Here is a 22,400-nt window from a genome sequence, read left to right as displayed (position 1 = left end):
CGATTGAAATGAAAATATCAGTTGACTCGATCGGAAAGATCGTTTGTGTTTTATACGTGATGTAAAATTCCAAACATTAATTAAAAAGGGATACTTCGCTTATTTAAAACAAGTGCTCGATCATTGGCAAAAGTCAAATGAATTCATAGATACGGTGGTATTCATAGATACAAGTCAATACTCAAAATATTCAATATTCCAGCAAGAATTAATAGATCCATACGGATAAAAAAATCAAAAATTCAAAATCCAAGAAAGAATTAATAGATTCACGTACGTAAAACACATTCAAAATTTTTATTCCAGAAATAATTAATAGGTTCACATATGTAAAGCATATAACAGTGGAAAATTCCAGAAATAATTAATATGTTAACATTAATGAAAATTCTTCAAAATTCCCAATTCCAGAAAGAATTAATATGTATAACTTTCATCTGATTAATCATAATTCATTTTAAAGCAACACTTTATAAATTTAATTATTCTATAATTTGTTCTTGTATATTTTAATGTCTTCGTAGAATATATTTTTAATGTTTAAATATGTTTATTAGATAGTAAAATATGTTAATATAAAGAAAAGAAAGTTTGCTATTTAAATATACATTGAAGCACCTGAAAATATAATAAATAATTTTGGAGTAGCCGGCTGTGTCCGATGCCGGTATAATTGTAAATTATTGGACGTAGATGGCAAAAGACGTGAATGAGCAAGGGAAGCGTTTTCCGAGTACCATGGACTCGAAAGTTTGTGGTCAGCAAAAATACTCAAAGACTCGTCCACAGATATTACAAATCTATCCGAATCGTTTTCAAAGTACATGATCAAATTGTCGCAGAGTAAAGCAGGTAGTACCGAATCTTACAAATAAATCGGTCTTCTAAATATCCACCTCACTCTTTCAAACGTACACCTTCGTTGAATAAATTTTTAGCTCTCTTACTAGACGCTTCAATATTTCACAAACTGCAAAATACAATAAAAATCGTTAATCATCCATGACGGGGTTTATAACAATAATTAATCCTTACGTGTGCCACCGGGTACTCATTTCTATGTTTATTTACAATCTTTTTTATATTTTCTAATACGATATCACAGAATAGTTTCAGATTCCCATTCTTTAGGTACTTTAATGACTATACAGGGTGTACCAAAATTATGATACTTACGGGAAAGAAGGGATTCCTGGGGCCATTTGAGATAATTTTTTCCTTGGCGCAAATGCAATCCGCGACTTTGTTTACAAGTCATTAACGAAAAACACTGACCAATGCAAGGCGAGCTCGGTTGACACAAGACAACCGAGCCAACGTGCGGACGAAGCCCAGTTCAGCACATTGGCTTGGTCGTCTCGCGCCACCTGATCTCATCCCTCATTGGTCACTGTTTTTCGTTAATAACTTGTAAACGAAGCCACGTATTGCATTTGCGCTAAGGAAAAAGTTACTTCAAATGATTTCAGGAACCTCTCATTTTTTGATTGCAAGTGACTTTTGGGACACTCTGAATATTCTTTAAGAAATAGATCGATATAAAGTATTTTAAGCAACGAAGTTTCAAACCTTTTTAAACGATTCTGGGATACCAAAGTGCGCATATACGAGGTGTTTCCGTAACTTTTGCCCACATTTTTTCGTGCAGTTCTGTCAATCTGACACAAATATGTTTCCAACAAATGTTCATCGGTTTCCTGTTTGCTACACAACAAAACATTTAATTTTAAAAAGTATCATACTATAGCACGTCGTTGAATTCGTCTGGACATGAGCTACATTAATGTGATGTAAAATATATACAACTCTATTTTAAAAAATTGAGATGGCCCCGATTTTTCATTGAAAAAAAATAACAATTTTTTAAAATTAAATATTTTGTCGTATAGCAAACAGAGAACTGATGAATATTTGTTTGAAACATTTTTTTGTCAGATTAACACAAGTGCATGAAAACATATGGACAAAAGTTAAGGAAACATCCTGTATACATATAATGTTCATTGAGTTTCGAAATTATAAGCAACTTTTCACGATAGAGTTGTATAATATACATATTTTTTAGTATTTATTTATTGTCGTAGATAGTTAATTACAAACAGTAATTACAAATCGCTACAATTATTAGAATATGAAATTGTATTGGTATGCGTGGTTTTCATGCACTTATGAGACAAATGAGTAGTTCAAATGCAAAATAGGAAAAATATTCAAATAATTTGACGATATTATTGTGTTACTGTCAACTCTTTAAAATGATTAAGGAAATAAATAAATCTCCATGTAGTACCTGCGTCTTGTAATTCATATAGACAATATTTATTTTACATAAAAATACGCAGTCTACTGATCATACAACTGTTTTGTGCAATGGTGGGAATTTATTTTCAAGTTCTCCTCAATTTTTTATCTGAATCATTCTTACAAATTGTATAGCAAGATCCCACGACGATCTTTCTTCCTGTTTCATTTCGCGGTTGTGCGTCAGATGGCGAGAGGATGTTGCCCATTATGCGTGGCTCATTCAGTATACTTTCCATTTTCAGCTTCGACGAAAAACTTCGAAAAACTGATGAAATAAAAAGAATCGTAGAATCAAGAAAATTATAAAATAAAGAAGCTTGCTGTATAGTTGGAATTTGAAAATAAAATAGATCGGATACCCGAGTACCCCGGTGGCAAACAACTGTAAAAACTGTGGTTGCCTGCATCAAGGTTGCTACTTTTTCGTCGCCGGGTGTACATGATGTACCATTTACGAGTAATTTGGGATCGTTAAGTAAAACGCCCGCGGATATTTCCTTTTTCGTAATTTACATACATTACCCGCTGGGAAAGATGTCCGCAGTAAAATAATTATTGCCTAAAAAAGAACGCAAGAAGGGGCGGGCTAAAAAGAGTACCAAAAATTGCGGAAAATTGTCGAGGCTTCCCAATAGGTCACCGAAACCCAATGGGATAGCCCAGTGGGGCCAGCGTTGCACCGCGAATGGATCCCGGTGAGTCAGCAACGATAAATCGAGCGATTTATGAAGCGGCACGAGCACCGGACCATTCTCGAGGAATAATGTCGCTATCGACGTGCGTACGCCCAGGTGAAACAGGGACGAAGCAAGACCACCGTGGTTCATCTTGACCATGCCGCGGGATTACTGATCGACCACTGACAGAAATCTATCAGCGTTAACGACTGTTCTTCCGTCGCAAAGTGGTAGGTTTCCATACAAAAAGGGAAAAAAAATGTAACAAATAAAATTATATATTTAAACCTTACTTTTTCATTTTATATTACTAATACATATATTTGGGTTTTTGTTGTGATAGAAAAATGAAAACAAAATGCAAGGTTTGAATTGTTTATAAACAAAGTTTTAAAAAATACAATTCTTGTGTGTTTTCACTTAAATTAGATTAAATTGAGCATCCACTTCATTTTCATGTTGCGAACATTGCTCCGAAACCAGTAGTTCGATTGTTTCTTTGAGAAATGGTTTCGATTTCTTGATCGTTCATTTCCTCATATTCGACATGGATGGGTCGGATGTGAGCAAAAGTCTGCATATAATCCAATAGAATCAATAGAACAGTTGAAAAACATCTCGCGTAACTCGGTAGCCCATAGATATCAAGGTATATTTCGTGGCACGTGCCATTTTGACATTATTATCAAATGATTTCTCTAATAGTAGCCAATTATTATTTTGTAATTAATGTAAGGCATCGCTCTTCAAAATGCGATCAAAACGAACACTGAACTCCACCGAACTCGTAATTAAAAAATGAAATGAAAATTCAACATATTCAATTGGGCATAACTCAAAAAATGTGAGCGGTAAAAAAGTGTTCCTTGACGTAATTTAAGTACATACTAAGTACATTAAATTCTGTAAAAAGTATTTGTTTTCGAAGAATAAAATAATTATAAACGGTGATATTTTAGGATGATTTGGATATTAGGCTACTTGGAAGGCATGTAGCCGTGTTCAAAATGAACAAATGATAAAATGATCATAGTAAATAATAAGCCATATGTTTAATTGACTACTAGTGAATAAATTATGCATTATGAGGGATATTTTTTAAAACTAGCTATTTTCCGCTTTTTGTGTGGAAACCGACCACAGTGCGTCATAATTACCTACACATTTTTCATTTAAATCTCCTGCATTCAGAGAATTTTCTCAGATCACGTAACAGATTAGGAAGTAATTGAGGTACGGATAGTAGAACAGCTACTTAATTACAATAATATAATGCTTCACTAATTCCTGTAATAAATAAAGTTGATTTAAAATAATAATAGAGTAGAGTAGAACAATAAAGAATTTAAATAACGCAAGTACGGTTAATCGAGGTTCTGTTGTTATTTATTCCCGAAGTGGTAAATAACGTTTCAAACAAAACATGCAATGATTACATTATTTGAATAGAAATTTTGTGTAACATTATAATGATACAGAGTTTAACAATTTGTAATCTTGAAAGTATCATAAATACCATTATTTTGAATGTGCGTGTTGAAAAGGCTGAAATTGTTGAATTCATGAAGATTCTTTGGTCAGCAATATATTAATTAATAAATGAAGGTCAAAATTAATTCAGTCTCGTCATTCTTGAAGTAGCACATATTACTAATTTTTATTGGTTGGTAAGTTCAGCGCTGATTCAATTCATATTTAATTGCACAAGCTGTGAGAAAACACTAAAACTTTTTGTTTTATTAATCGTAAAGAGTCCCCATTTTATCTTTCACCTATACCAAAATTTAAATCAATTTTAAATAAATTTTAATTAATGTTGTCCTAATTAGATTTCTTCGTTATGTTTTATATAGAGCTGTATTTAATTCTTTGCACTTGAATGATGTCTCTGAGATACCACTAAAAATTATTACATTATCTTTCAAAACGATCACGTTTCAAATAACAATTTTACATCATCAGATTTGTTAATATTTAAGAAACCATCAAAATTGTGACTCCGTTGTATGAGCTACAAGACTCTAAGTCGTATAAAATGAAAATACGGTAATTTCGAGAAGCTATATCGGATTTACGGTTTAAATGACTTCGAGCGTAAAGAGTTAATTAAATATTGGAATCGAAAATAATATTTTTGCAAGAATGGAAACGATCCTTAAACGTTGCTCTGGTAATGTAAATATAATTAATACGAAAATAATCGTTGACAAAAAACGTCATAGTCAATGTTAATTATTAATTTTTCGAAATAGAAAGGATAGAAATGATTTACGATTTGTCTGCAACTTTCGGAGCTGTCGTTACAGTCGTCCGGGGCTGAGACAATAAAACGTTAATAAGACAATCAGCTAACGCGGAGAGCGCGTCCATTGTGCTTGAACAGGAAACGGATTATTGATAACTAATACGTGTTCTCGTTCACAATGGTGAATGGTCGAGTTACTGCCGGAAAATTATTGTCGCGATTCTCGGTACGATTAGCAAACCAAAACTGAATTTTGACGGTGATTCAATTTCATTCACAATTAGCTGCTTATCTAGACTCTATCCTGTCCACGAGATCGTCGATAAAAAAAGAAAGAAAAAGATTGCAACGAACGAAACACCCACCGACAGAAGTTATCCGAGAGGAAATGCATACGTCAATGGGGATAGGGGAGAGAGAGAGAGAGAGAGAGAGAGAGGGAGAGAGAGAGAGAGAGAGAACGAACGGTGGGCAATCAGACGGTAGAGGAACACAGGTGGAACAAAGACGTGCGATTGACACTTTCTACTCGTCGATTTATTTAATTTGTCAACGTCAGTTAAGCGGAGCTTGAAGTGTCGGGCCAGAGCGATCGGGAAATCTTCAATCAAAATATGACGAAAGTGAAGCGCGACACGGCCCCATTTTAACCGTAATTAATTTCGTCATAGGTTCGTATCACGCCGATAATTCCAATCGGATTACGGGCGACGATCTCGTAGGAACGGGTTTTACGTCCGCCAAATCATTGTCCCACAGATCAGTAAAATACCGATCAATTGTTGGGAGAATAAGTATCGGATTGAAAATATTTTATTGACAAATATTGCAACTGTGACCTGCTAGAAACATTTCCTTCAGCTAGCTATCAAGTACATCATTAGCAATCATTTCCTATACCAATGGCACTATATCTAAATTTGTGATAGTTTTAAAAAGAATATTTGACATGCTATAGCTCGTTAAGTTTAAAAACTGCTACTACGATTTAAAAAAATCTTAAAACCTAGAGGCTCCGAAAACAATTAAAGTAAATTCTTCTTAATTGACGCTCAGATTGTACATAAAAATGGATAATTTAAATGGATATTTTAATGGGAAGAGGAGATACGATTATTCGAGCCTTCCGGCTCGTTTTTATAATTACCAATTGAAAGTCAACAATTGTATACTAGCAACTATATTCCCAAATTGTCCATTTTCATGCACAATCTGAGCATCAATTAGGGGGAATTTACTGTATATCCAAATCTTGTGATTTCATTGATCTATTTGTTCCATTAATTAAACAAATAAAACGTGTCGTCCAAATTATTTACTAATTTCTTGCTTTTTTCATATCGAACGTCAATTTAGTAACAATCGCGATCATGTTATTATCATTAAGAGTATTGCGCAATTCGTATAAAATGTTAAACATTGAATCTTCCAACGATAAATTTTCGAATGTGTTTACAAACGTAGAAATTAAAGCAACGTGACTGTATCAATGTGAAATACGTTTCTTTTGTACGCAGTTCTCCGGTTAGCTCGTATTTAATTAATTAGAGTGTCGTTCGCGTTATAAAATAAACCGTATCGTGACTGCAAACATTTGCACACGTCAAGACCGTAGATCGCGATGTAAACGTACACCGTAACGCGGAAATAAGTGGAAACCAATTTGTTTCCTTCCGGCCGGATTCCCAAGAAATTAAAAACCGTCGATAAATAATTTCGATCGAACGACGTGTACGCAAGTCATGTTCGTCACGTAGCTACAGAAACGCGGACGCGAGGAAAATATGGCTCGCACAAATTCCACATCGAAGATCGATTAAAATTCACTTTAAAATATGTCATCCATTACTTACGAGGTAGAAAATCTGACGAGATTCTGACGTTTCGTAACCGGCCGTACGCGAACCATAATTGGATCCACGTTTTCGGCAGCAAAAATATTATAATACATATTTTATCGTCGAACGAAGAATTTCGTATTTTCGTGATGTATTTAGTGCAGCCTCGATCATTTCGCTGGTCGGTGTCACTCTTCTCGTCGATACATCAGTCTTGCGTGTTGGATGACAAATATATCTGATGTTTTAATATATTAACGTCGGGAGTATACGTACATACACGAAATAATATTTCGCAGCACGTCAACTCCCCTTTAAAATCCTTCACGGAAGTTGCGCTCTTTTCATACCGCGAACTTTTTCATGCGAATTGCCGAAGACAAAATAAGCTCACTATGCTGAATAAAGTTGTGCGTGCAACTTTATTTCTTGAGGGCTTCCATATCCTCGACATGTCTCATTCGTAAAGGGTTAAAACGTACGCTGCCCGTTATATTAAAACGAGAAAAACTAGGGGAATTCTTTGCCGACTGCGTAAATAAAACGAGTATGTATGTTGGAGATGGGAAAAGTAATTTCGAAGTGAATTGTCTTTTGGTATAGTTATTTTTACGATGGCAAGGTGCGCTTGCGGTGCGAGCATTAAGTGTACGATTAATATCGTGAACGTGAATGAAATATTGTCAGCATAGAAAGAATACCGTGAGTATAGATAAATTATCATGAACATATATAAATTATCATGAACATAGATTGCAATATTAATGTAAAATAATTGCCTCTGAAATCCTAAACGAGAGAACCCGAAATTTATTTGCGAACGTGACTGGAAAGTTTCCCGCGAAATGAAAATTATCTCGGGAATCTATCAGCTGTTTTAATTCAATCTAAATAAGAGCATCGTAAAAAGGACAGGGCAAATTCTAATTCAACACGCAAATAACGATCTCTATTGCTGTTTTTTTATCTGTGAAAGAGAGAAAACCCGAATATTTAATTAACATGACCGCGATATTTCAATGTTAACGTTAACAGAATCATAAAAGAATATACGTTAGATACACCAGTAATAATTGCATTCCTCAACTATACGTACAACTGGGTACAATAATCTCCAAAAACTTGGAATATTCGATAAAATGCAGAACAATCTCATGTGATTTTCGTTTGATAATGTAACGAATTTTCTTTTTTATTATTCACATTTGCAAAATTAACAAGAAATTATAATTGATAAATGTAAGATCATAAAAAAGATTGCTTTGTAAAGTACGACAATATATTTCCGTGTCTTATATAATATCTGAGCTATATTTGTGCGAAATTTTATGTTTTTCTTCGTCTCGTTAAAATCTTTTTTATGATTTACATTGTCAACAATAGAACTTCAAAAAATTATAATTGACTAACGTAAAATGTGGATAAAGTCTGTGAAAAGTATAATATTTCTCGGTGTCTGAACTGCATTTGTGCGATGTTTCACATTTTTCTTCGTCTTCGTCGGAAATTGAATAGAACGTGATCAATCTTAATTCCATTTGACGTACGTATTTGTCGGGCTTGTTAGGGGAAGCAATTAAATCGCGAAGCAGCTAATAGTCAGCGGTATCAAGATTGCTTTATTAGCGCTAGGTCGATAACGGGGATGTTGTCAAAGGGAGGAAACCAAACACAGAAGGAACAGCCCAAAAAATGACGTAACCCGAAACCACAAAGGCTAGCGGAGAACAAAGAAGCAAGATTAAAACTGTTCACTCGGTTGTTCCGAAACGCGGTAGGAACGAGTCAAGGGGTTTCACTTGATCGGTACTCCTCCGGCCCGGGAACTCAAGGAAATATATATCATTCTTCGCGAAATGCTCCCCGAAGGGAGTGCAAAGAGTTGTTTCTAGTTTCATTCGAGTAATTCGATTTCCATTAAACGATTTCAGTAGACTGTGTTCCCCGTGCATCCCTTTGGGAGCCGAACTACAAACAAAAAAGAATCAAGGGGAATGAGGGAAAGAAACGAAAACTCGAAACGGAAGTTTGAATAACGCTACGCGAAATGGTCAACCTGAGATTATGGGAACCGATTTCTTTGAATCGGTAGTTCTTCGATCATATTCTAACACATGAATGAATGAATGAGTGAATGCACAAAACAAGCCTAAAAATTCTCGAAGAATATAACGACTCAAAGAGACAACGTTAAACGGCCGGACTTCGAATTCTTTGCTTTTACATAGCGACGTGATTAATACCAAGAGTTAGACAGCGGAGTTGTATTGTAAACAATAAATAAATGGTACGAAATAAAAATTATAAGTAATGCGATGTTTTTTAGATATGAGTCTCCCAAAAAATGCAAACTTGAAAATTACATAAATCGAATCACAGTTGTTATCGAATTTTGAAAGAAATGTAGTTCTTAATTTATGTGCAACAGATAAAACAATTTAATTACTCAAGGAATTAAAAATTATAAAATAATTCAATTTTACATTATAACTTAATTATATTGTATTTCAATTGCATGGTTTTTGACTTACACTCGTGATTAAAATAATTAACTATTGAATTAACTGAAAGATTTGAATGATGCGATTGAATTACAATGTAGTTGAATTACACAGCAGTTGAATTACTATGTAATCGAATTACAACATAGTTGAATAACAATGTAATTGAATTACAACGTAGTTAAATTACAACATAATTTAATTACAACGTGGTTGTATTACTGTGCAATCGAATTACAACGTGGTTGAATTGCTATGTAATTGAATTACAACGTAGTTGATTTGTAATGTAGTTGAATTAGTAGGTAATTGAATTACAAAGCGGTTGGATTACTATGTAATTGAATTACACCGTAGTTAAATTATTATGTAATCGAATTATAACGTAATTGAATTATACGTAATTGAAATACAACGTAATTAAATTATGAAATTGAATTACAATGTAATTCAATAAATTACAGTTTTTGAAAAGTATTGTTGAAGTCAACTAGTTCTCTAATGTCTTAAAAAGATTCGAATCGGTCGGTCCAATCTTAAAAAAGTTATTCCATTTCAAATGATGTTCGAGCACTTTCGTATTTCAGCAAAATAAAGTCTACTTTTGGATCAAATTATGCAATAGTCTTACTTTTTTGATTTTATTTGACTTTCGCTTAAGAAACGCGGTTAATTATGCAACAGCAATTCTTTCGTGAAATATATTCCTTATAAAAAAAATAGAAATTATTATCTGAGAAGAACTTGTTATCGACCCACGATTTTGCATTTCTAGCCGAGGTAATACGTTTTAATACATCAGTTTTAATCCTCTTCATAAAATGTTCATGAAAGTTGCACTTACTCCTAAACTCGCGGATTCCAGCTTTTTAGGATCGACACTCTCCGATTAAATACTGAAAAGTTACGTTCTGTTGAAAAGTCAGCTTTTAATGATATTCAATTCACTACAATCCCCGCCCCTGCACTTCGCGTCGACCATTTTTTCTGAGAGTACGCCTAGATATAATATCGCGCGTTCCTACGACGACATCTCGCGCAGATCCGGTTGTGTTTTTTGCATTTGTATAAAATTCTCCATTTTAGAGATAACCAGTCTCATTTCTACGCGCCACGAGTAACTGTGATTTGCGCTATCTGCGAAAACAATTTCCAAGTTCAAATATGTAGGAGAATTATTATTTACCGGCGATGCAACTCGAGCAAATAGTTGGAACGATAACAACGGTAGATACGTCTGTGTGAATGCACTTTACACCGCGATCCAATACGTTACAATGATATTAATTATGGCATAATAGTCGAATCGATGAATTGAGTGGCCAATTTGCGCGGAAACAGAGACAACATGCTTGATCTCGATGGATAGCTATATCTGTGCTTTGAGATACGCTCTTACCGACAATAGTTGAGAAACTTAGCATTTGTGTAAAATTTCATATTTTAATAAATACAATAAATTCTCCGAAATTGTCCCTCAACTTCGAAACAAAAATGGACAATTTGGAAAGAGGAGATACAATTATTCGTGTTTGCGCCTCGTTTTTATAGTTGTTGACAATCGGCAACTATAAAGACGAGGCTATAAAAAATTGTCCATTCTTGTTTACGAGTTGAAGTTGAAATTCGGGAGAATTTCTTGTACGTCTTATTAAATTAAAAGTACATATTACAATGAAGCATATAACACATTGTTTTATTTAACGCATGCCACATATAACAAAAATAATACAAGTTGAAAAAATAAACAGTACAAAATTGAATAAAAATACAAAATTAATAAATTATAAAAGAATAAAATTAATATCTTCGTCCACACAATAGATATTTTTATCCTTTATTAAGAAGGTTTACTGCTGCGCCTAAGAATATACATCACTGTAACACGTTCTTTAACTTTTGTCATTAAGTGTATATGGAAACTACTTATGTAAATTGTTTTCGTTTGTAAAAGTTCGGAGAGTGTTCGAGTTTTGTGTTTAACATAGTTCATATGTTGCTGGAGCATAATTTATAATACTTGCTTTGATAAACAAAAATTCTTGAATATTTGATCTGGGATATTTGTGATATAAGTTGTGGCTTAAATTTAAAATTCGCAAGAAATTATGCACGGGTGATCTACACATCTGGTTTTCCGTAAAAAATCAACACATTAAATTCTTTTTATTACATTGTAATAATATGTATTTCTACCCTTCCTTTTTAGGTTTTGTTTCAAATTCTTCCACATATTCTCAATAAACCTATTTAATTCTTCTATAGTATTAAACTGCTTTCCTTTTAAGTATACATACTTCCTCAGCTGGTATCCCCGAACAGTTTTCAATAATATTCAAATCCTGCGATCTTGCTGGTCACGATAAAATATCTGTATTTTTATCTTTGAAATAAGCGCGCCTTATTCTTGTAGTATACACAGCTTGATAGTTGCCTATTAACGATATCCACGTACGTTCTACTATTCATTTTTGTAGAAACAAATTCGATATCCATCTTTGCATAGCATCTTATAGCTGACCACATCATAATACACGATTTTAACTTTTCTCAGATCAGGAAAATAGTAATTTAGATCACCGGGTCCACCTAAATTAAAATGCTTTTTGTCAGATAAGATTATTTTTTTCCACTTTTTACACCAATGTATCCAATGCTCTGCAAAAACAAATCCAATCTGGCTTGTTTATGTTTATCAGTTAGTGGCGGTTGCTTCTTCTCTTTAAGCCTTTTCAAATGCTAGAACCCTTTCTTATTCTCTCCACTGTCCCAACACTCGTTCCCACATCGGATTCCGCTGCTATTTGCTATGCTGTCATTGTAGAATTCGAAGCATGTCTTAAAATTTGTCTCCTTTCTTGCACAGTTGTCGATTTTGGACGACCATTTTTTTCTTTATTTTTTAAATAGTTATGAACTACACCATGACTTTTCCCTAATGTATGGGTAATTTTTCGCACTGACAAACTGTTTTCCTTCTTTAAATTGTTAATTATGTTGATCTCCGTTGCAAGAATTTTTTTTCGTGCGGCATTTTGTGTAACCAAAAAAACTATTGCACACATAATATCACTTTAAATAGTGCACCCCTAATAACAACAATTGAAAACAAACATCTTTTTTCGTAGCGATTAGTTTAGCTTATAATTATTTATAATAATTATATAATAATAATTATTATTATAATATTATTTGTTAGCTTATAATTAGTTTATAATTTTGTCGCGGATCGAGTAACGTGTTTAAACTTTTTGCCTCAGTTTTCGAGATCGCTGATTTACGTATTTCATACAATCGACGTTCTTTTAGAGTGTAAACAATAATACTACCAGTGAAAGAAAAAATAAATTTCTAAGTTACATAAAATTTTTCGCAATGTTCGTGAGTGTCTTATGGTTTTGTCGCGGTGTGCATAAGCTAACATAATTTATAATAATTTATAATACTTGCATTGGTAAACAAAAATTCATGAATATATTTTAAAGTACTTTTTTCAATTTTGATAATTAACTGTGATCCTATAAATTGAGAAGTATATTTTTCTAATTTTATCTACGTTTTCATACAAGTTGACCACGTTCTCTAGATCAATGATCGACCCCATAGTTCCACGACGTTACTTACGTATTAATCTGCAAAAGAACTTTTAGTTAATTACGGGTCCTGATGTGGCTAAAATTATTACTTACGATTCGATGTCTATGCTGTGAGTAATGTAACCTTTGAAACGGCCCGTTTATCATACGATCCGCCTAAGTTTACTCAAACTGTCCCACTCAATTTCGTGAAGTCCCTAGCACAATATACGTATCATGACACGTGATCATTAGGATAGTTCGTCGATCTTAAACGAACATTATCCTATCAGCAGTCATGCATCTCCTGTTACAAGTATATTGGTGTTTTAAACACATGCTTTCCTCAGGTCGCATAATTTCTCGACCATCTATCATTCGACTGATGACAAATAATTTTCGATTTTCTGGTGGATAAAGCGTGAATTAATGATCAGATATTCGTGCAGTTGAGATCAACAGATTTAACTATTTTCCCAATGACAATCGATTATAGTGTAAATGTTTACAATACGAAGAGTTAAAAAAAGTATAATATAAAGAATTTATAATAATTTCCAAACATTTTCCATTATTTAAAAAAAAAGATGGTTATGGATTAAATCGTAATGCGATGCATTTCACAATTGTTCAATTAAAAATAAGAAATTAACGCATTATGAAATATTGAAATTGCAAATCTTTGTACTTATGACTGTGATTGTTTAATTCGAAGAGTGCTTGTTGTTTCATAGAGCGATCTGCAAGTTTACTAAATAAATTAGAAAATATATAGCAACAATACATAAATGCGTAATTAATTAGAAAATGTTCTGTGCGCTTCTTCCTCGCAGAGCCAACATAAGGAAGGAAACGTGATTACTTAGCCTACAGCCACATACGATATGGTTCCTTTTATTCCATTTTTCCTCCAGGCAGCGATTAGCGAAGTAAATGAAGGTCTAATAAATTTTCCATTTTATTCACGGCATAAGATGTCATCGGAGATGATTACAATTTCACAGTAATTACCGCAGAAAGAGATCCGCAATCTGATAAGAAATTATTACGAAATAAATTCCTGCAGCGAACAATCAGAATTTTTGATAATAAAACGACCGAACGGATCACACTGACCCATTTCAGCTCTTGTATTTTACAATTATCGAAACCGTGAAAGTGCTTTCACAGAAAATTATTATATAAATCCATTTATTCGCGAATATTCCAATAAAAGGTCCCACTAAATCCGGACAAGTGCAACTTTTGTAATTTTTGTAAAATTTCAACAGAAAATTCAAAGCCTTCGAAAGTCGCTACTTCGTTTTATCCATTCAACCTTTCTAGAATTAATAGATCGAGAAAAGACAGAGATTTTCATTGGCGGAAAGATGAAAGTATTCGCGATTGTAAATACGATTTTGAAAACCGGTTAGCCGATATCCGAACCTATGATGTTTTACGCCTTAAATTGCACGTTTGTTGGTTGTAACTTCATCGGCTTGGAACGATGTTTAAGGACTTTCCCGGCGTAATTCGCGAACGCCGGAATGGCGATGATGCTCTCCGGCGAACGCGATCAAATCAGAGCGAAAATTCGATATGACTGAAGTTCGAGTTAAATGGAATTCGAAGTCCAGGAAACTCGAAATACTGGGACTTCAATGTATTGCAATTTAATAGCGGACAGCACACATGCACTGCTCAATGGTTGCACAGCCTGTACCGATTTAACTGCAGTTTAAAGCGTCTACATCGGAAAAACCTTGTTTCCCTGGTGATGATCCATTAACCATCGAATTAATTCAACCAATAAATTCATATAATATATTCATAAGTAAAATACAACACGCTGAAGATATTAGAAAAATTGGAGAGTGCCGCCGTGGTACTTATAATTTAGTAAAATTATCAAAAGGAAGAATAAATCTTTAAGTAACATTCGATTTAAAACTGAAATTTTTACCTTGAATTACATAATTATATAATTTTTGGTCTCGAATTTCGATCGACAAGTGTTACTTAAAGCAAAGTGTTACTTTTAGCAATTTGACTAAATTGAAAGCATTATAACGGCGACCTTTAATTTTTCTAATGTCTTTAGTGTGTTGTACTTTGTATACACTTTTGTTATAAATGCATAAAATCTGTGAATGCATAAAATGTGTAAAACGAGTATAAATACATAATGAATTTATTTGTTGATCTATTTTGATGGTTTCGTAATTATGATTATATATAATTATTCAAAATTTTGTAAACGTATTATTGTTCCATATTTTGTATCGTATTTCATCTGTGTTAGATAATTATGCAATTATGTGATACCTATATTCATGTAGCAGATGATATATGATACAAAATATGAAACAATAATATGTTCACAAAATTCTGTATTCTACTTTCTGCATTTTATAATTATTTTGTACGTTTTTATTGTCGTATTATATAATTATATAATTATGTATATATGTAATTATTTCTTCTTTTCTATGACTCAAATTTTGTTCACTATACATTTCTTTCACTGACATTTGCATACATTTACATATTATATAAATTATTTTTAAATATTATAATTCTCTTTTACTACGATATGATGATACAATAAAATATAATACGACAATACTATAAACATATTTTGTATTACATTTCATCTGTTATATGAATATAAATATCATATAACACATGCTGATTACAATAGGTAAAGATAGTTTTAAAATGAAATGTAAAATCTAAAGAAAATTTAACAACAATTTAATGAACACATGTCGCTAAATAAAAATTCAATAAACATACAGATTAACTATATAATTCAATCAAGATTTCTCTTACATGTATGGAATACATTGTGCAATAATATTTCCATTGTGGAACAGTAAAAACGATCGCTATCAACTTGTTTAAATTGGCAAAGGTTTATCTAGGCAGTCAATAGAAGAATGTTTAAAATAAACGTGTTTTACACTTGGCAAAACAAAACGGAACACCACCGGAGGGTGGGACACTTATCCCGAGTCACAAAGGACACTATTATTTTTGAAAAGTTGGCTGGCATTCACCTCGCTCGAATTCAATGAAACTCGGGCTTTTCTTCTGTTCCATTGAATGTTTGTCGAACGCGATCAAGCACATTATTCAATTCACCTCGTCACCGCGTTTTTCATTTTACAACTCATTCGTTTCCACGTTCCTCCGGCTGTTGTAAGCTATTCGAGGGCAATTCCCATAACTTCATCGGTCCTGTGTTCGTATATGTACACGTATGTCTATGTGGATGTGTGTGCGTTTTTTTTTCTCGTAGGAAAGTGTGTCTGTCGAGAATAGTAGTATGTTAGACGCGGGCAATATAGCGTGGCGAATACAAAAATTGCGATACACGGGGATAAGACCAGCGAGCACGTACAGCGATAAAACGCAGAGACCCGGAAAAGAATCGTAAAGGCATTTCCAATAAAATTTTCGCAAGGAAGTGCGATTTCATTCCGCTGCAATTGGTTGCCGAAAATGTCGTGCGCCGCCTTCAATATTCATTTCATCGCGTAATCGTGACGCTCCGATGAACGTTTTTAGAGTACATCGAAATCGTTTTAACCGGGAATAATCGCATTCTTTACCTCAGCATTCGCTGAATATCGAACGAAAGTTATATAGACCTGAAATTTGACTGCGAAAGAAACATTCGGAAAATTCCTGTTTTCTTCATCTTTGAATTTATCGATGTTAAATATTTATTCGAGCTTAGAAACTTGATGCACAACTAAAATTAAAACGAGTATTTCAACGAGTTTCATGAACGTGCATTTTCTTTCTTTCAACGATGTTAATAAGTTTAGAATACTATTCAGTTTCGTTGTAAATGAAATAATTGTATATTCATTTTTATAATTCAATCTAATACATTACTACTGTGTTATAAATTGCTAAATTTTATCGACATAAAACATTCAATTCAACATAATCTAATTTTTATCTACATGGTTATTATTTATACGTTTCAGATTATATCCTATTACCGAGGAACTAATCTCGCATTTTTATCGAACTAGTTTATCGTACAATCGATTAAGTAAATTTATTTTGTCCCATGGTATATTTCACAGTTTAAACATTCGTCGAAATTAATCAATTTCTCGGATGGCTGCGAGTTAAATAATTATGGACCCATTGATCAGGCCCGTGGGTGTAAAGTCGGGTGCAAATGGTCTGGCAGGGAACCTATTTAAACTTCGTCCGAGCCTGTTGCTTTAAAAAAAATTTCAATTGCGAGCGTTCGAGGAATTTCTGAAAGTTTTACGCTCATCGACGTTGTTACACGGTGAAATAAAACAGCCTCGTTCCACCAGCTAACGAACTTTACAGAATCTGGAATGAACTCATAACTGCAGCCAGTCTTCATATACTCGGCCAAAAACCTGTACTGTGTTTTCTTCTGTCGGCATTTAAAACCGTATTTTTCTCGGAAACGTTATTGGCTATTCCGGTAAACATTTAGGAAACGTATCGGATTGAGTATTTTCGAAACATAAAACACTCGGTATGGACGAAACTGATATGTCTGTGTCCGTCAATATTGAGTTTTGTGTGTTCAGTTATCTGGAAGTGACAAGCTAAAAAAAGAATAGAAAACTCATATAGAGCATAGCATACAAACGAAATTGATGCAAAGAATATTTATGTACTAGTAAAAGCGAGGCGGGTAGAATGAATCGAGTTTTGTGTACAATTCATTTGCTGATTCTGCAAACAATAATATACAGGTCGGAGAAATACTGCACATTAATTTTTCAAACTGAATCAATATGTATAATATGTGCCGAAGAGCAATGGGAATCGTTCATCGGTGTATTTAAACAAGTTGAATAATTAGTAGCAAGAAGTACGATGAAATTAAAACTTACGTATTCCTCTGTAAATTAATTTCACGTGAAAATTGCTTTACCGCTTCTGGCACTTAGACATGATTATATGGAATTTTTCGCTATTCAGAATACCGTAACGTTATGAAAAAAAAACGTAGTCCGATCTATCTGAGTTCATTTTAAATATCTGCTTTTAATACAAGTTAACAATTTCATTTTAGAATGAAATGTTAATCTACAATTTTCTATTGCGATATTTAAATCAAAAGTGGAATTGTAAAATATGGAAAATGTAATACAGAATTTTGCAAACATATCATTGTTTCATATTTTCTATCATATTTCATCTGTTATATTATCGTATAATACATGCAAAATACAGTAACTAAAAATAATTACAGGAGGAAATGTAAAATCTATGTAAAATTGAATGACGAGGTTAAATTGCCAAGCAAAAGTTCAAAAGACATACAGATTAATTCATTCAAGGTTTCATTTATATGTTTGTGTGGCATATATATATATATATTTGTTGTCATCATGCAATATATTTCCACCGTGACACGATAAAAATTATCCATAGCAACTTATTTAAAGTTGTAAAAGATTCTAAGACTTAGGAAACAAATTTTTTTCTTAATTAGATTACTATGGTTTAGGACAAAGCTCGGAATTAACCAGCACGCGACATTCGGATCAGGAGGGTTACGCCTCCTGGCTCCCGTCGCGCGTCTCGCTCCCCAGTGATCATCTAACACGTACACACATATACTACACACCTACATGCGCACATAGAAAGCATCAGGCACACGTACCAAAGGTGCTCGAGCCAAAAGAGGTGACCACGGGGAGTGAGACGCGCGACGGAACTCTGGAGGCGTAGCCTTCACGATCCTCGTGTTGCATGCTGGTTAATTCCGAGCCCCGATTTAAAAGAATGAAACCTTATCTTTCAAATGTGTTAAAAAAGAATTAATCTACAATTTTCTGTTACGATTTTCTCATTAAAAGTACACTTTTAGCTTCTCTAGACTGCGGGCTTCAATTTTGCAACGAAAGTTGCTCAATGAATTACAATTCGCAGAAAAATCCCTAGTCTAGTAATTACACTTGAGAAGTATTCGAGGCACAACAACAGGGGAACACGCAGTCGACGAAAATTTTTCAAGTGGCAACGAGCTTCTTACCGCGTGCACATTTTCACCTTCATTTCTTCCTTAAGATCATTTCCCCTCGACTTCCGCGGCTTACGAGTTTTCCCTGCTTCACGAACGGTTCCGCTGCCTCTGCTTGGCGCAAGTAAAAGAAAAAATAAGTCCACGATGAGGAAAGGAGCAAGAAGAAAGTGCATATAGATGGAAAAAGCGGGAGAAAGTGACTAGGAAGCGGGAACGACGGAGAGATGTTCGTGGGTTAAAGAGCGAAGCTGGCGTAAGAGATAAGAAGGGAAAAAGATGAGACAAAGGGGAATGGATAGAGAGGGAAAGAAACGAGGATAAAAACATGGAGAAGCGGGAAAGAGAGAAGAGTTATGAATGTGGCCGAGTTCTCATACTCGAGAAGCCTCGGAAGACTTTTGATGACACAAGACATGAGAGTATAAATGCACTTTCAGGTCGTGCTCGGCGGAAACTGGTCCGAGGAAACCGGCAAACTGCGGTATAAATCACAATTTTTTTTGACAAGCGCACCGTCACTTATGCATTAGCCTGGTGTTATCGTTAATACATCGTCTGTAATCCTTGCTAACGGCCGCGCAGACTTCGAGAAGAAAATTACTGACTGAAATTGTAAATTCTCACTCGAGGTTACACCAACTTTTTAGGTTCATCGACAGTGCAAAAGCGTAACAATTAAAATTATTATTTCCATTTTTGTCTCTGACCAAAATTTGGGACTAGAGAATGTAATAAGTAGAGTGTGGATTTATACATACTATAATCAAATAGTTAATAACGAAAACATTTACGAACTTTCAAACTTAGGGGTCATGCTCAGTTAGGAATTTTTAAAAACGGAGTTTTTTGGGAACTTCTTTCTCAAAACTTTTTAGACCTTTTTCAGCCAATGTTCCTTTATTTCAAGGATCAGGCTTTTTATTTAAAAATATGCAGAAATGTATAAGTTATAGCAGTTCTCCTGTGAGGGCTTTCCAAAAAAAACATACTTCGCAGTGGTCAGCTTCACTCGGTCCACGGTTATCTGAAATCATGTACGAAAAATATTTCTTTAGTTGATAGTCCAAATTTGTCCTCGAACGAAGGATTTTCGAAATATTGATCTTTGACAAGATGGCAAGGGTTCAAAGTGAAAGTTTTGATTTTTCGTGAAAATGAAAAAACCAAAAAAATTTAGGCTATAAAAACCAAAATACTCAGCAGAAAAAAATCCATCGTTCAAGGACAAGTTTTTTGAATGCAAGAAAGGCTGCAAAAATACAATACTTTTCGATATATTCTGACCACCGATATTGAAAATGCGGTTTCAAAAAGAATGCGTTTTTAAGTTGCAACTTATATTTATTCTTAAGTGTTTATTTTTTACTCACATAGAATCATCTATTCCAGACCCATATTGGTCATCTTCTGCTGAACTACTAGCCTCGAAAACATTTATTTGATGTTCACTGCGATGCATTCTACCCTCGTACGTTGCTTCTTACGTGCAGCGGTCGGCAATGTTCCACAAAGCACAACAATTTTAAATTCATGTCCACGTGTATTCTCGGTTTGAAATTTGATTTCTTAGTCACACACTTTACGCTTCACAAGTGTTGAAATTGTAGCAAAATGTGTAAGAAAACTGATAATTCTATATTCCACAGAACTAACTTGCGGCACAGTAGTGTGTTTCTGCAGTTTAATTTTTTTCGCCGATGTACTGACGCTCATCTCGCCACTCTTAGCGATTTTTGGATTAAAAATTTGTTTTCGTTTTTTTCGGTCTAATAAACTAAATTTCATGTCAAACTGAACATTTTCTAGTCCTCAAAAGTAGCTAACTTTAGGAGTTCTTAAAGTCCTAACTCTTAAATACTCCGCCAAATCTCTTGCGATAAAACTTTCAGAGAATATTCTCGAAATTTAATACTTTCAAAAAAGATCAAGACCTAAAAATTTATTTTTTTAAGAGTTCTGACTCTGCATGACCTCTTAAGCATAAGTTGGGCAAAATTTTATTCGGATATATATATATATATAATGGACAAGAGATAAGGATTAACGAATTAAATTTGATTCAGACACTATTGAATAAAAATTTAGTTTGATAACAATGTGTCCGTACCGGATTTTATTCGAATAAAAATTTATTTCCATAAGAAGAGTTACTAGTTAATTGAATAAGAATTTCTTTGAACTCGGAATTAATTCAGAAAAGTTACAAAATTAACTTGTCTTTCAACTGCTGTATTGGAAAGTTTGTTACATTTGGATAGATCAATCACTGATTCGAAATCTTTGTACGAATAATTTATTCGAATAAATAATGAAAAATTATTTTATATAATACCGTGTGCTCGACCATTATGAGTTACATTCGAACAAAGTAGACTGTGCATTTGTACACTACTCTCAGCTGTCGGTTTTAGACAGTCGGCCGCAACTAGTGCGTACTTCCGTGTGCTCTCAAAAAATTAGCGATACACGTGCGAAGCAAATTAAGTGTCGCGGTTCCGCGACACCTAGTTCACCGGTGGTCACGTGGTATAAGTTGCCAGCTGGATATTATGAAAAATATTGGTCTGAGTCAAATATAAACGAAATTTTTCATTCAGTGCCGGTAAATATTGAGCCGAATTTCTGTGGGTGTACCGAATATATAATATTTATCTAACGCCTGAAGCACATTCGTACACGTTCTTATAAATATGTAGCAGAAATGTTATTCATTCAGCGAATATGTGAGGCGTTGTCTTTTAACAAGTTTAAACGCTGTGATAACTTTACAAAATTCTTATGTCATATATTTCTTCTCCGATGCTACGAAATGAAACACGTATAATTCAGAATTAATATGTTTATGATTGACACGAGGATATTTTGCATTCAGCACATAACAGTCGATTTTATCGCGTAGTAGCACGTAGCCCAGCATGTCAAGAGTAACGAATGTAGAATCGTGACTAAATAGTCCCCTAGTGTCCTTCAAATTGATAAACAATCGCAGCGTACGAAATTGTTTTTGTTACCAATAATTTTTTATTGGTTTCTAACTATTTCGAAACCAGAAGGATTAGTGGCGAATAGAAAACAGATATTAGAAAATTCATTCAATATGTTATCCGTTTTATTGGCTTTTTTTACGTTATTCAAAAATTTACAATTTACTCTGTGTCACGACATCGAATTCTTTCAAACATCGCTAGACAAAATGGTTGATCCTCAGGGATTCGACACGGTGCAACATCAAGTCGAAAAA

At 33.8% G+C, this 22,400-nt stretch overlaps 1 protein-coding gene across 6 annotated transcripts in view; it reads left to right on the top strand.

Moving 5' to 3' along the window:
- Positions 1-22,400, top strand: part of Mp (collagen XV/XVIII-type protein multiplexin) — a 567,976-nt gene that overhangs the window by 461,505 nt on the left and 84,071 nt on the right. The window lies entirely within an intron of this gene.

Source organism: Megalopta genalis, chromosome 7 (genome assembly GCF_051020955.1).
Source record: "Megalopta genalis isolate 19385.01 chromosome 7, iyMegGena1_principal, whole genome shotgun sequence".
NCBI classification, from domain to species: domain Eukaryota; kingdom Metazoa; phylum Arthropoda; class Insecta; order Hymenoptera; family Halictidae; genus Megalopta; species Megalopta genalis.
Note: the sequence above shows the minus strand (reverse complement) of the source record. Positions and strands in the feature narration are given on the sequence as shown.